Below are 16,229 nucleotides of genomic sequence, written 5' to 3'. Positions count from 1 at the left end.
TCGTGAGCACAGGCAGCAGCTGGGTCAATATCCTCACTCACACCTCGACTTACTGACCACAGGCACAGGGCAGGCAGCTCTCTTTACCTTCAGCTACAGGGGGAGCACGTTTGTGCACAACTCAGGATGACAGAGGCCACATTTCCCAAACGAGACCTACTTCCGGTGAAGCCCACAACCACAAAGCACAGCCCAGGAGTAGAGCAGGACCCTAGCCACTGATGCGCACACACGTGTACAATAACCTCCCCCCAGCTTACCTCTGTTAATTCAGGATACGGCAGCTCTGAACTTGAGGGAGAGGCTCAGCACGGTGTAACAGAATACAAAACAGTTCAGCACCAGATTGGGTCCATCTTTAAGTACTGGAGCTCCCTAGAGGAAGAACATCAACGCCTGCCTTCAGCTGTGACAGCAGCAGACTGGTGTGTGGTCACGGGGGGAGGTTACACCAACACTAGTAAGAGCTCAGACACTTTTAAAAAAGAACAGGTCAGAGACGGGAGTGCTACAATACAGTACAGGTGAGAGTCCACCTTCAGGTACACAACAGTGCGCTGAGTAGGACAGTGGAGTACAGGGGAGCTGTTGGCCTCCTGGGGCAAGTACTACAGTCCACAACTTTGGCTGTTAAAACACAATAGAGATAACGGTTCACATAATAGACAAGGCTAAAGGTTACAGTACTATATTAGTAACACTGTTTTAACTACACATAGTACAGTGGATTACTGGACAGAGGGCCCAGGCTTCATACACAGTACAAGTGACAGCTCAGTACAATAGTCCACATTCACCAGTACAGGACACAGGTCTGACTCTTACACTAGAGTACAGGTGACCGTTTAGTACACAGGTCCACTTATTATAGTGCAGACTATATTACAACAGAATACAGGTGACAAGTCAGGGTATTACACTAGATTACAGGTGACAGTTTGGCACACTGCTCTAATTACACCATCATACAACAGAGCTGAGTATTACATCACTCAAGTGACAGTTCACATGCCCATACAATACAGAGGTCTGGGTATTACAAGACAAGTAACATTTAACATAACACCACAGTACCCAGGTCTGAGTATCACACTAGAGTACAGGTAACAGTTTGGTACACTGATCAGGTTATTACATTATAGTACAGTACCCATGGCTGGGTATTACAGCACCATACAGGTGACAGTTGACATCACAGTACAAGAGATCAGGATCTCACACTAGATTACAGGTGACAGTTTAGCACACTGCTCTAATTACACCATCATACACCACAGAGGGCATTACAACAATACAAGTGACAGTTCACATCACCATACAGTACAGGTCTAGGTATTACTACAATATAGGTAACAGTTAACAGGAGAGTACAGTACACAGGACTGAGTATTACACTAGAGCACAGGTGACAGTTTGACACACTGCTGTGTTTATTACACTGTCATACAGCTGGGTAATACAACAATACAAGTGACCATTCACATCCCCATACAACACACAGGTCTGAGTAATACAATATAGAAAACATTTAACATGACAGTGTACAGATGTCTGCCTATTAGCACAGGTGAGTGGTACACTGAACTGGTTATTACACTATAGGACAGTACACATGGCTGGGTATTACAACACCATACAGTTAACAAGTCAGGGAATTACAATAGATTACAGGTGAGAGTTTGGTACACCAAACGGGTTATTACATTGTAGATCAGTACACATGGCAGGATATTACAAAACACTACAGGTGACAACACAGTACAGTAGACAAGTCAGGGTATGACACTAGAGCACAGGTGACTGTTAAAGACTAAAGGCTGTATGTTACACTGAAATGCAGGACAGAGGGTGACTGTTACAACAGTGTACAATCAGCGTTCAGTACAGCAGTCCATGTATTACAGCACAGTACGCTACACAGGGCTGAGTATGACAGAACAGTACAGGTGACAGTTCAACACACTCAGCTCAGTCTTACAACAGGACAGGACACAGGGCTGAGCATTGGCACAGTACAGCTCATCACACAGATTGGAGTATTAAAACACTGCCGGTGAGGGTTCAACAAGCAGTTGTGTCACAGAATTAATATCTAGTCCAAGTGAGTTCAGCACACAGGGGGAAAGTAGTTTAGTACAGTCCAGTTAAGAGGGGAGCACAGATTTGAGTAATTATAATCATAATCAAGTGAGAGTAAAGCACAGAGGAGCGTCACTGAGTACTGAAACCGAGTAAAGGCGAGTGTAGCACACAGACTCAAGTATTAAAGTAACTTACCGCTGAAGGTTCACTCTACATCCATGTCACTGTGTATTAAAGCTCAGTTACAAGTACGAGTTCAGCCACACTATTAGAGTACAGTCCACCTGTTTAAATAGAAGAGATGAGAGTTCAGCACACAGACACGAGTATTATAAAGATCACTGCAGGTCAAAAGGTCAGCCTACTGGTTTAACACTGAGGATTCAAGTCAAGTTCATTGTCATTATACTCATACAGGTAGATGGGATAAAATGCTATTGAGCTTGTGCTCAGACTATAAGTGGCACAAAAAAAAAACCAATACAATTGTATATTAAAAAGGACAACAGGCAATGCGGAAAAACATGCATCAACAGAACAGAATAAAGGATAGAAATGGGGAGTGTAAGGTAGGGGTAGATTTCAACGTGTGTGCGAGTTTGTGGTAAGAGAGAAGGCACTGTGAGGTTCAGATCATAGGCAAGAGAGGCTGGGAGTTTAATAGTCTGATAGTGCGGGGGTATAAACCGTCTCAGAGTCTGGTAGTCCAGGTACCATTTTCCAGATGGTAGAGGGTCATAGAGGCTGTAGCTGGGGTGGGTGGGGTCTTTGATGATGCCTAGAGCTTTCCTCAAGCCCCATCTGTCATAAATGTCCTGTAGGTCCAATGGTTTTCACCATTGAAGGCCAGTACAAGTGATAGTTCAGTACACAACTCTGAGCAGAGCAAAATAGTACCAGTCTGCTGTGAGTTCACATCTCTATTACAACAGTACAGGTTACAGTTCATCACACAGGGTTGAGTACCCTAATAGGACAGCTGCCAGTTTAGCATAAACATCTGGGTATTAAAACACTGCAGGTGAAGGTTCAACAGACAGTTGTGTTACTGAGTATTAAATTTCAATACAAGCGAGAGATGAGCACACTGCTTGAAGTAGTTTAGTACAGTCCAGGTGAGAGCTGAACACAGATTTGAGTATTAAAGTACAGTAAAGCTAGAGTTTAGTGTACCGTTTGAGTATTACCACACATTACAAACAAGAATTTGTATTAAAGCTCACTGCAGATGAGAGTTCAGAACACAGGTTTCAGAATTAAAAGTACCAGTTATTTTTAGTACAGTCCAGGTGAGAGCCGACCACACAGATTTGAGTATTAAAACATTAAAAACATTGAAAGTAAATTATACAGTCGCTGAGTATTAAAACCCAGTAAAAAGGTAAGTGTAGCACACTGATTTGAGTATTAAAGAAGATGGCAGGTGAAAGTTCACCATACTGGCGTCGCCGAGTATTGAAGCGCAGTACAATCAAGAGTTCACTACAGATGAAGGTTCAGCATAGAGGCATGTCAGTGAATATTGAAGTTCAGTACAAGTCTGAGCATTACAACAGTACAGTTCATCACACAGGGCTGAGTACTCTCATAGTACAGTTGACAGCTCAGCACACAGACTTGAGTATTCAAGTACACTGTAGGTGAAGGTTCGACAAACTGGTGCATCACTGAGTATTCCAGTTCAGTACAAGGGAGAGTTCAGCACCCTGGTTTAAGTAGTTTAGTACAGTCCAGGTGAGGGTTTACCCACCAGATTTGAGCATTAAAAAAAGCTATAAAAAGGTGAGATTAAAGCGCACAGGTGTGTCAGTACATATTAAGTCTCACAGGGTAGCACACAGATTTGAGTATTTAAGTACACTACAGATGAAGGTTCAGCATACACGTCGCTGAATATTAAACCTCACTTACAAGTTAGGGATCAGCACAGTGGTTTAATAAGTATTTTAGTGGAGTCCAGGTGAGAGCCGAGCGCAGAGGTTTGAGTATTAAAGCACAGTAAAGGTGAGTTTTGCACACAGGTGTATCACACTGGTTTAAGTATGATAGTCCAGTCCACATGAGGGGTCAGTACACACGAGTATGAAAGCACAGTAATAGGTGAGAGTCCAGCACTCGTGTGTCAATGTGAGAATTAAATTAAGTACGAGTTCAGCACCCTGGTTTCAGTATTACAGCACAGTCCGCAGGATAGCTCAGCACACAGGTCTGTCATTGAGAATTAAAGCTCAGGACAGGAGAGAGTTACTTATACAAGTGTGAGGATTACCAGTATTAACGCTCAGTGGAGATGGGAGTACAGTACACAGGTTTGGGTGTTCAAGTATTATATAGGAAAGACTTCAGCACCCTGGTCTATATCATTGAGTAACAAAGCTCAGTACAGGTCAAAGTTCAACACAGACGAAGTGTATTAAGGTACAATACTCTTGAGAATTGAGTACACCATTGTCAGCACTCCACTCCCTACAGTACAGCCACTGATAACCCTGATCAGAACAGTCCATCTGAGCAAAGTACCTCACTCTGGGGTACAAGACTGTGTCCCCCTCTGGAATCAAACCTGCAATCCAGTCAAAAAGCCCTGTTTAATACTGCAGAAGTGTAGCGTTTTACAGAGCACAAGCAGCTGGACTGAGAGAAAGACACCCAGCTCAAGAAACGTCACAGAGACCGACAAGGAGGAAGAAAAAGACAGGAAAGACCTTCTCACCTCCATCCCAACTCCCAACCATACCTGGTCTTCCCACTGGACAACCTGGAAAAATAAGGAAAATACAGTCCGATGAGTCCTATGTCAATCCCAACACCTCATCCATACCCATCTTCCCACCGTCAGCCTTTCTGGACTTTCTGGGAAAACTACAGAAATGATCACAGCACAGAGTATCAACCTCCATCCACACTGGTCCTCCCTCTGTCTGCCCCTGCATTGGAGTCCATCTTGAACTTTGACCCCAACACTTTGGTGTATGAACTCCGAGAGCAGGAGACCATCAACCCCCATTCTGTCTTCCTCATCCACACTGGTCTTCCCACTGTCAGCCAGTCTGCCACTGTCAGCCTCTGGACGTTCTGGCAAAACTAGAGAAATGAAAACAGGACTGAGCATCAACCTCCATCCACACTGATGTTCCCACTGACTTGGACACCCTGGAAAATTAGGGAAAAGAAATAGGAGACGGCACCCAACCCCGACTCCATCTTCACATCCATACCAGTCTCTCCACTGTCTTCCTCAGAAGATCCTGGAAAATTAAGGAACAAGAATACAGGAGAGGGTTCAATCTTCATTCATACCTGTCCTCCCACTGTCAGCCTCAACAAATTTAGGAAAATACAGTCCAATGAGTCCAGTGTCAACCCCAACACCTCTTTCATACCCATCTTCCCACTGGAAGCCCCTGGACTCTGGAAAATTAGGGAAAAGAAAGAGTATCCAACCTCCATTCCAACTCCTCATCCATCCTGGTCTTCCCACTGACAGCCTCTGGCACAGCCTGAAAAATTAGGGAAAAAAGACAGGAGTGAGCTTCCAACCTCCATTCCAACTCCTCATCCATGCCTGTCTCCCCACTGTCTGCCACTGGACATTCTAGAAAACTACAGAAATCAACAGGACAGAGCGTCAACCTCCATCCACACTAGTCTTGCCTCTGGCTGTTTTCTGGACATCCTAGACAGCATCTGAACTCCAATCCATCTTCCCATCTATAAATCCGTCTTCCCACTATCAATTCTTTTGGACATCCTGGAAAATTAGGGAAAAGATTACAGGAGAGGGTAACCAACCTCTATCCCAACTCCCAGCCATACCCATCTTCCCACTGTCTGCCTCAGGACATTCTGGAAAACTACAGCAATGAACACAGGACAGAGCATCAACCTTCATCCACACTGGTCTTACCTCCATCTTCCTCAGAACATCCTGGAAAATTAGGGAACAAGAATACAGAAGAGGGTTCAATCTTCATCCATACCCATCTTCCCACTGGCAGCCTCTGGCCTCTGGAAGATTAGGGAGAAGAGAGACAGGAGTGAGAATCCAACCTCCATTCCAACTCCCCTTCCATACTCATCTTCCCACTGTCAATTTTATGGACATCCTAGAAAATAAGGGAAAAGACTACAGGAGAGAGCATCTAACCTCTATCCCAACTTCCAGCCATACCCGTCTTCCCACTGGCCGCCTCTGGACATCCTGGAAAACACAGGAGAGGGTTGACATTTTCTGGACATCCTAGAAAAGTAGGAAAAAGATTAAAGGAGAGAACATCCAATCTCTATCCCAACCATACCAGTCTTCCCACTGGCCACCTCCGGTCAGCCTGGAAAATCATACAGGAGAGAGAGTTCAGCATCAATCCCAACACCACACCTGCCTCTCGACTGTCTGCTTGTGGACAGCCTGGACAATTAGGGAAAAAATTACAGGAGAGGGTAACCAACGTCTATCCCAACTGTCAGCCATACTCATCTTTCCACTGGCAGCCTCTGGACAGCCTGGAAAATGGAAAAGATCACAGGAGAGAGCATCCCACCTCTATCCCAACTCCTCATCCATACTGGTCTCCCCACTGTCAGCCACTGGACAACCCATCTTGTCTGCCTCAGGACATTCTGGAAAACCACAGAAATGAACACAGGACAGAGCGTCAACCTCCATCCCAACACTCGATCCACACTGGTCTTCCCACTGTCTGCTCCCGCATTGAGTCCATCTTGACCTTTGACCCTTGACATTTTGGTGTTTGACCTCAGAGCAGGAGGCACTGCTGGAGACAGGAGAGACCATCAACCTCCGTTCCAACTCCTCCTCCATACCCATCCTCCCAGTGTCAATTTTATGGACATCCTAGAAAATCAGGGAAAGGATTATAGGAGAGAACATCAACCTCTATCCCAGCCATACTCATCTCTCCACTGTCTGCCCCTGGACATCTCGGAAAGTTAAGGAAAAGAAAACAGGAGAGGGTTACAACCCGTCGTCTTCCCACTGGACAGCCCGTCTTCCCATTGGACATTCTGGAAAACTACAGAAATGAACAGAGGACAGAGCATCAACCTCCATCCCAACACTCCATCCACACTGGTCTTCCCACTGGCTGGGAAAAAAAAATAGGATTCCCACCTCCGTTCCAATTCCCCTTCCACTTTGTCTTCCCACTGTCAATTCTTTTGGACATCCAGGAAAATTAAGGAAAAGAAACACAGGAGAGGGTAACCAACCTCTATCCCAACTCCCAGCCATACCCGTCTTCCCACTGGAAGCCTCTGGACAGCCTTGAAAATTAGGGAAGAGGAAACAGGAGAGGGTTTAATCATCATACATGCATGTCTTCCCAGTGCCAGCCACCAGACTTACTGGAAAATGGCAAAAGGGAAAAGAGACAGGAGAGAGCATCCCACCTCCATCCCAGGACACGCTGCTGTAGGCTGCACAACTGTGACAGCTGGTTCGTGTGTCTGAGGGCAGCAGTCTGGCTCTGCAGTCTCTCTGTGCCTGGTCATCTGTCTTCAGCCCAGCGTTCACCTGTCACTCCAGATTGAGAAAACCTGACCTTAACTATTACAGCTGTACAATAACTACACATCACTCAGCACAGAGGAGCTGTGTGGATTCTTTCACAACTAACAGAGCAGAGGCATGTCTGAGCTCTCTGTTCTAGTCCTGATGGTGGTGTCATACATATTACATACAGGTGACAAGAACACTGCTTCTATCACCAGTGTTTCTGCTGAAAATAACAGTAGAACTGTTTCTCTTACTAGTGTCCTCTTGGAAAAAAAAACAGCAACACTGCTTCTATTACAAGTACTGCTACTGAAAACAACAATAATACTGCTTCCAATAATAGTGCTGCTAATAAAATAAGTCTACTAATAGTATTACTATTAATTCAAGAATAACTACTTCACTGGGCTCTAATATCAATACTAGTAACTTTATAAGTTAGTGCAGGTTCTCCTCTCACTAGTAGGGTTGTGTGTTCATGCCCTGAGTGTGACACAGGAGTGACAGGACTAACCTGACCTTGTGCTCATGCTGGAGGCTGGTGTTGGACTCGGGTTCGAGAGTGTAGTGTCAACAGCACACTGACCAGGTTCTTGTGGGCGAGAGACAGCAGGAGGTCAGGACACAGCCCTGAGGGTCACCCCCTGGAGCCCCGATAGGAGTCGTCCACTGGCTCTCCGCCTGGAGCTCGTCTCCAAAGAGCAGCCTGAATCAGGGTCACCTGCAGCTCTTCGTCATCATGGTCATCCTCACAGGCTCCAGCAGGCAGGAGATCGGGACACCCTGGATGTCTCCCCGAGACGACTCCTGCTCTGTCCCCTCAGTCTGTGGATCCAGATTGATCTGATCAGCACCGATCATGTAAGACCAGCGTCACCTGCGAGGGACAGCCAGTGAAGGAGAGACTCACCTGGTCTGCACTCACCTGCCTGGCGCCTCGTGCCCTTCAGTGATGATGGGGGTACCCTGTCCCCTCCTGTGGTGACCAGTCAAGAACATCCTCTTGTCCTCTACCTGGAGGTCTGGGGGCACCCTCTCCAGCCTGGTAAAAAGTGTTACCCCACTTCACCCCTGGCTGCCTGATCCTGTTTCCCCAACACGGGGGGCAGCTCCCACATTCCCAGTCCCTCCCCACCTGTCCCACAGCCTCCCTGACCTCTCCCTGCCTGCAGGGTCAGGTTCCTCCTGCAGGAGCTGTGTCTGGTGGGAATAAACAGGCCTGAAGGCAGCCTGTGCTCCACCGAGTCCCGACTGCTCCGGTCCAGAGCTGCTGTTCTGGAGACCCGTCCTGGAGAAACACAGGTGTGTTGTCCACAGGCTCTCTCTCCCCCATGACACCCTTGCACCCCCCCTTCATAAATTTGACACCCTTGGGTCTCCAGGCGCCGGGCACCTCCCAGAGTCGAGGTCCAGGAGGAGTTTCTCCCTGATCTTCCAGACTCCTCAGGCCTGAGCCGGGCTGGGAGGAGGGAACCTTCCCTGAGATCCTGGAGCCCGACGTCCAGACGAGACGACCGGAGAGATGGAGCCGATGGGGGAGGATGAGGGCGTCAGGGCTCCTGGTGTCCGACTGGGAGAGAGCTCCGATGTCGGGGTATCTGTCCTTCCTCTTGACTTTTCCTCCTTCAGGATCCCACAGATTTCGGTTGAGCGTGTTCAGTGTCACACAGGAATGTTCTTTGGCTTCAACTGGCTGGTACCCCACTCCTCTCACCTTTACAGTGAGCACAGAGAGACCAACTGGTTTAGTGACTCACCAATCCAGTGAATACCCAGCACAGTGACTATAATACAATTATTAATGAAATAGACTGACTATTTGTGTGCAGACATTTATTACAGTGAACACTCAGTACAAACCATAGTGAATGAATCATTATGTATGACAGTGACAGGCCACTACAGTAAATCTTTTACAGTGATTACTTAATATAGTGACCAATCCCAGTGACACTACCCCACTCCCCTCGTCATCCCAGTGAATACCCAGAACAGTGACTATGTAGTACAATAATCATTCACAAAACAGAGGGACCGTTTTTGTGTGCAGCCATTTCTGTGAACACCCAGCAGAGTGAAGAGACAATTATTCCTAAAAGACAGTGACTGGTTTAGTGTCCAACATTTAATAAAATAATTAATAAGCAAAGACACGAACAAGTGTAGTGACTTACCATTTCAGGGTATATCTTGTAAACCATTACTGTGAATTTCCAACACAAAGTTATCTGTGACAGTGAATACACAGTTCAGGGACTATCAGTCACAGAGAATAATCATCACGCCGCTTATCTGTTACACTGAATACTCAGTACCAACCACAGTGAATACAAAGTATAGTGATTAAGTAATTATCTATTACAACAAATACCAATCACACTGACAGGCCACTACAGTGAATACCCGTTAGGGATTACTTAGTACTGTGAGTACCAATCCCAGTGACTAACCAGTACAGTGAATAAAAGTAAATATTCGGGACAAAGACTGGGCTGTGACTAAACAGTAAACTCACTATGCAATACAAAAAAATATTCAGGAAACAGACTAAACCAGACCGTCTCTTCAGTGGTTAACAAGTACAGAGAATATCCAAGAAAAGGAGTCCTTGTTAATTCTGTCAGGTTTTCAGTTGTTTTGGTACAAAGCAGTCCCTTCATTAAGCAACTCCTGCAGACTTCCGCTGATCTGGTCCGAACGCCCGTCTGTTTTCCAGGGAATCTCGTGGGCTTGTGAGGAGGATCAGAGATGAACGACAATAATAAAAAGCTTTATTTACATATTCATACTTGGTCAGATATTAGGATTAACATCATATGGTCAAAATAGTCATTTCTATACTGTCGAAGCTCAAATCTACGTCCAGAATAAACCGGACACTGAAGTAGTTCTCAAGCCTGTCTAACTGCATTTTTGACAAAGATCTTTCATTTAAACTGAAACAAGACAGACGTCATTAACACCGTCGGTGACAAGACCTGCTTCCACTGTGCCCCAGAGCTCAAGGGTATCAGACAGTCATCACTTCCACATCCAAACTCACAACCTTCTTTGAAATACAGGTCAGGTGCAACCCTGCACCGTGCATCTCTAGACCGTATACATACAGGACAGGTGCGTCTCTAGACCGTATACATACAGGACAGGTGCGTCTCTAGACCATGTGCCTCTAGACTGTATAAACACAGGTCAGGTGTGTCTCTAGACCATGTGCCTCTAGACTGTATAAACACAGGTCAGGTGTGTCTCTAGATTATATACATACATACAGGACAGGTGCGTCTCTCTCACCTCTCTCTCCTGCTCCGTGACTGAGCCAGTGGAGACACATGCAGAAGGAGAGCAGAGAACAGGGTGAAGATCAGACTCACTCGTGCTGCGATCTCCTGTCAGGCTGGGCAGGGCTCAGGGTTCAAGTCAGGGGTAGGCTCTTCCTTTCCTGTAAAACACAAGTAGGAAGATCAGACAGCCTGCAGCACCAGTCAAGTCCCTTCCAGTGGTCAGAGGGATCATTCTCTGCTGTATAGGGTTTTTATAAGCCATTACCCCCACAGACGGGGTCTGCTTTCTCAAGCAGGTGGTCTCGTCTCGGAGTTTGAGGTCACAGGGCAGGGTGACTGCGTCCCCGAGTCTGACTGCTCTGAGCTTGGCTCCTCCAGAGACGACCGCCCACACAGACAATATAAAGACGACAGAAAATCACATCGCATGACCCCACACATCACCCTGAACCACACACAGAGAACAAACTCCATTCTCTACCTGGCTGATCCAGGATCCCAGCTGTGCCTGGTCAGGACAGAGGTGGGACACTCCTGAGAGAGATCACCCTGATCTCACGGACTCCATCAGGGAGCAGGACTTCCAGACTGTGTCCCTGTATGAGCGAACCTGCGGGACACGTCCAGCATCTCTATTAAGAAACAGGACAGCTCAGAGTTTTAAACCAACACCTGGAGACTCCACTGAGTAACACATGATACTCATGGCAAAAAAATCCTTTGAGCAATCTTCTGTAGTGGCCTCTGTAGTTTAAAAATCAGAGAGTACAGTGTTGCCCTACAGTTTTACCCCATTTCACCCCTGGCTGCCTGATCCTGTTTCCCCAACACGGGGGGCAGCTCCCACATTCCCAGTCCCTCCCCACCTGTCCCACAGCCTCCCTGACCTCTCCCTGCCTGCAGGGTCAGGTTCCTCCTGCAGGAGCTGTGTCTGGTGGGAATAAACAGGCCTGAAGGCAGCCTGTGCTCCACCGAGTCCCGACTGCTCCGGTCCAGAGCTGCTGTTCTGGTGACCCGTCCTGGAGAAACACAGGCGTGTTGTCCACAGGCTCTCTCTCCCCCTTGTTCCGTAGTTCTGATGACAACCCTGGGCTCCTCCCAGTCAACCCAAGTCTCCAGGAGGTCCAAGCTCTTCCTCCTCTTCCTGGTCAACCCAAGTCTCCAGGGGCTCTTCCTCCTCTTCCTGGTCAGCCCCAGTTTTCGGGGGGGGGGGGGGGGGTCCAGGCGCTGGGCTCCTCCCAGAGTCGAGGTCCAGGAGGAGTTTCTTCCTGTTGGCTTCTCCCAGATCTTCCAGACTGCTCCGGATGGGAGGGAGACACAGCCGGAACACCGGAGCAGGAGGTCAACGTCTCAGCTCCAGTTCCCAAGACTGAGGCAGGTTCACTCCTCCGGGCTCCTCTCCTTCATCAACCCCTCAGCCCCTATTTCAGATAACTCACTACCCCAGTTACTTTACCCAGGGGGCACTTTGGGGTTTCAGTGAGAAGCCAACGAGCTCTGCTCCCCGGATCTGGGGGGGACACACCTGCGTCACACTCACCGGGGACAAGGCTGAGAGAATCACACTGCACCTGCGCAGGGCTGACGGAGCTCTCCTCGAGTAACTAAGAGCTGGGAGTGATACTCACAAGCACAGACAAGATGGCTTCTCCCTTTCGCAGCCTGAAACTGCAGAGTGTGCTGAACCAAACTTCAATGATCTCCAAGCATTGAGTGACTCACAAAAAGCTCAGAAGGGGACATGCACATTTGACACTTGCATCTCCTGCAAAGTTTTTTTAAATAAGTTGTAAATGTGTTAATAGAAATGGTTTAAAACTAAGATGTTTCATATAAACCGTTACAGTACAACATCTCCTAATCTTAGCTCAGGTGGGGAGCTGCATCAGCATGCTTAGTCTGCAAAGGAACAAGTAATTATTCCCTGCTGAGAAGAATACAACGTTTCAGCTGTGAAGCCTTCTTCAGGGGATCTCCTCATCTTTAATATTTCCATATACTTTTTTTAGTTAGTAAAATTAGACAATCTCATCTCCCACTTTCTGTGGGTGTGATCTTTAATCAGATCTGAGCCATTAGATAAGAAGATTTATTCAGTTTGTAACGAAAAAGTATGAATATTGACGTTATTGCCGTTAACTAGGGGAACAGACACAGGCCTGCAGGGTTGAAGTCAGCTCACAGGACTAACCCCCGCTATATTAAGGCGACTAATCAATGTCTCGCATCCAAAAAAAACAAACATTTCTCACTTGTCCCAGGAGAGTGGCATAGTTCCGGGGAGCTCAAAAGGTTCATTAAACAGAATTATCAAGTGTCTGGAGTCAGCCAGAAAAGCTCCTCATTAAAATCACGGAGCTCTAAACTGGAAACAAAGGTCTTCAAGGCACAGAGAATAATAATTATAATTAATAATAAGTGCTAACACTTATATAGCGCTTTTCTGGAAACTGGAAACTTTTCTGGACACTCCACTCAGAGCGCTTTACAGGTAATGGGGACTCCCCTCCACCACAACTAATGTGCAGAACATTTATTAATTAAAAACAGGATATTTTATCATTCCCAGCACGCACAGTCACACCCCTGAAACGTGTACTAAGCTATTTCAGACGCTTTTTGGAAGCGGACGTGTCGGTGCTGCTCTAGAGAGGCTCGGTCAGCGTGTGTCCGGATACTCACCGCTCACGCCGGGTCAGCCGCCCGTCCGCCGGAAACTCGCCCATTTCAAAGCCCACAGCGAGGTCGAGTGACCCGGAATATCGGTTGAGCATGAGACTCTGGTTATGGTCTTCGCCCGTCTTAGAAAAGGACAGCAGCGAAGAGCCAAAACAAATTTCGCCGCTACCGCGAAACAGCAAACACACCTGCTACATTCCCAACGAGGGAACAACATCCGGCGCTCTTTTATGACGTCAGGAAGCCTCGTCGCTAACAAGGGGGGCGGGTCCAGGTGATATTCCTGGGCCTGATTGGACAGCTGTGGATTACGTACCTAAGGCGGCGCCAGCGCATGTGACTTCCATCAAAGCAATACTGGCTTGTATCTTTTGTAATTGACTTACACTGGCACGTTGTTGTATACACAAAGTGAAACGATCTGGGAAGAGTCCTGTTTGAACTGTTCGAAGTAGATGCAAAGGCGTGTTTACAGACTTACAGATTTCGAAATGTAAAAACATGAAAGCTGAGCGGACCTTATCTTTATTTTCTGTTTAAACTTTTTTATAGTGTGTATTTGCATTGTAATATGTACCCCTGACGATGTAACTGATATGTTATATGCGCTCTTGTTTGTATTCTTTTTCCTCTTGCTTTACTAATAAAAAGTTAAACAAATAAAAATAATAATACATCGTACTGGCTAACTTTAATCTCCGGTAACCCCGTTTATTAATATAACAATACCATAGCACAACTCTCTCCAATTCACTCTTTCAATTGAAAAGATGCTTTAGGGTCGTAAAAGAGCTTCAGGATTTCCAAATCAAACATACATGCAGATCAGCGCTGCACAACAGGGGGAAATAAAGCAGTAAATATTGTAAAATTGGTGTGTTGATACAGTGTGTCTAATAAGAGTCTGAACAGGCTGTAGTACAGCCCAAAGTCTGTCTCTGTCCTTTACAATGAGATCAGTCAGTATCGGTCAGTACTGTGTCCTGCAGGTCCAGAGCCCAGCTCCTCTGTGGTCAGTGAGTATCGGTCAGTACCGTGTCCCTGCAGGTCCAGAGCCCAGCTCCTCTGTGGTCAGTCAGTATCGGTCAGTACCGTGTCCCTGCAGGTCCAGAGCCCAGCTCCTCTGTGGTCAGTCAGTATCGGTCAGTACTGTGTCCTGCAGGTCCAGAGCCCAGCTCCTCTGTGGTCAGTGAGTATCGGTCAGTACTGTGTCCCGCAGGTCCAGAGCCGAGCTCCTCTGTGGTCAGTCAGTGTCGGTCAGTACTGTGTCCTGCAGGTCCAGAGCCCAGCTCCTCTGTGGTCAGTCAGTGTCGGTCAGTACTGTGTCCTGCAGGTCCAGAGCCCAGCTCCTCTGTGGTCAGTCAGTGTCGGTCAGTACCGTGTCCCTGCAGATCCAGAGCTCAGCTCCTCTGTGGTCAGTCAGTATCAGTCAGTACTGTGTCCTGCAGGTCCAGTCAGTATTGGCCAGTAGGGTTTGCTGTGGGCTTGAAGAGACACAATTCACTGCTTCATAAAAACATTTCTGTAACACCAGTGAACGGTGTCACGTTCAACACACAAGACAAACTGGGAGCAGGAAGAGTGAAATACTAACCAGACACAAAGACACAAAGGGAATAAACTGTGTTCTTTTTTACTGTGAATATTAATAAAGTGTTTTTACAGGCTGGTGGAAATAGTTGTGGTTGAGGAAATGAGAACTGTGGGTTTGTACATCTCTAGTAGTGTTGTGATCTCATGTATTTTGCACACGGAGAAGAATCGGTCACTCACACACAGCCCCACACCCTCTCTGCTCTCCTCTCAGATCAAACACACAGGTCCTGCAGTCTCGCTGTCAGTGGAAACACTGGGGGGGGGGAGAGATGAGGTCTCTGTCACCTCTGATGTCCTCACACCTCTCCCCAGCTCTGTGCTCTGCGCAGGTTTAAAATACAGAACTGGGCTCTGTGGTTTTCAGAGTTTGCTGACACCAGCTACAGCTACACTCATGGTCTTAATATAACTCAGGGTAGACGAACCAGCTCTGGGTGGTCAGAGTGGAGCAGCAGGGAAAAAAACCTCTGAGCCCCGATGAGCTGACCTCGAATTTAAATGAGACTAAAGCAGCCTTTTTGTCACTGCTTTTTGTTTTTGGTGCAAATTAATATTTGAACATGAACCTAAAAAGAAAAGCAACACGACTTCCCTTGGCTCCCTTTTCTTTCTATTCCCCAAAAAGAACAGGGTGACATCAATTCAATTTCGTCGGGTCCTTTGAAGAACAAGACCCTTCTGCATCTGTCCACATTGGCTACAGCGAAGGCATCTGCACGCCTCCTGGGTCTCGGGTTCGATTCCCGGGCTGAGACGCGCTGTCTGTGTGGAGTTTGCATGTTCTTCCCTCCTAAATTCCAGACACGTCGGGCGTGGGTCTGTGTCACATAAACCAGTTGCGAACGGGCTCATTAAACAGCACCCACTCACACGGGGGTGGGCACCCCTAACGCTTTCGGGTCAGAAGACAGAATTCGCTTCAGACAATCAGCTAATTACTGATCACTAATTTATGTAATACCGTGAGCACTGCTGGTTGCCAGAACTTGCCTGAGGCGGGTTGTTGTTGTTGTTGTTGTTATTGAGGAATCACTATTTCAGAAACAGGAAGTGAAACTCTTGACACAAAAACTGAA

General features: G+C 47.0%; 1 long non-coding RNA gene across 6 annotated transcripts; it reads right to left on the bottom strand.

Annotated features, from left to right (window-relative positions):
• Positions 1-672: 672 nt before the first annotated feature.
• Positions 673-14,221, bottom strand: LOC138243010 (uncharacterized). Of its 6 annotated transcripts, XR_011191880.1 has the most exons (9): positions 13,561-14,214; positions 11,360-11,510; positions 10,889-11,036; positions 8,319-10,326; positions 8,112-8,189; positions 6,230-7,621; positions 4,977-6,090; positions 4,796-4,840; positions 673-2,366 (listed from the first exon to the last, which is right to left on the bottom strand). It is a non-coding gene; the product is annotated as an uncharacterized lncRNA (long non-coding RNA). The 6 variants fall into 6 exon arrangements; XR_011191878.1 differs by having other exon boundaries at positions 4,977-5,833; positions 5,990-6,090; positions 6,230-10,326; positions 13,561-14,218; XR_011191879.1 differs by having other exon boundaries at positions 6,230-7,615; positions 8,112-10,326; positions 13,561-14,215.
• Positions 14,222-16,229: the final 2,008 nt, after the last annotated feature.

This window comes from Lepisosteus oculatus, chromosome 14 (genome assembly GCF_040954835.1).
Source record: "Lepisosteus oculatus isolate fLepOcu1 chromosome 14, fLepOcu1.hap2, whole genome shotgun sequence".
NCBI classification, from domain to species: Eukaryota; Metazoa; Chordata; class Actinopteri; order Semionotiformes; family Lepisosteidae; genus Lepisosteus; species Lepisosteus oculatus.
Note: the sequence above shows the minus strand (reverse complement) of the source record. Positions and strands in the feature narration are given on the sequence as shown.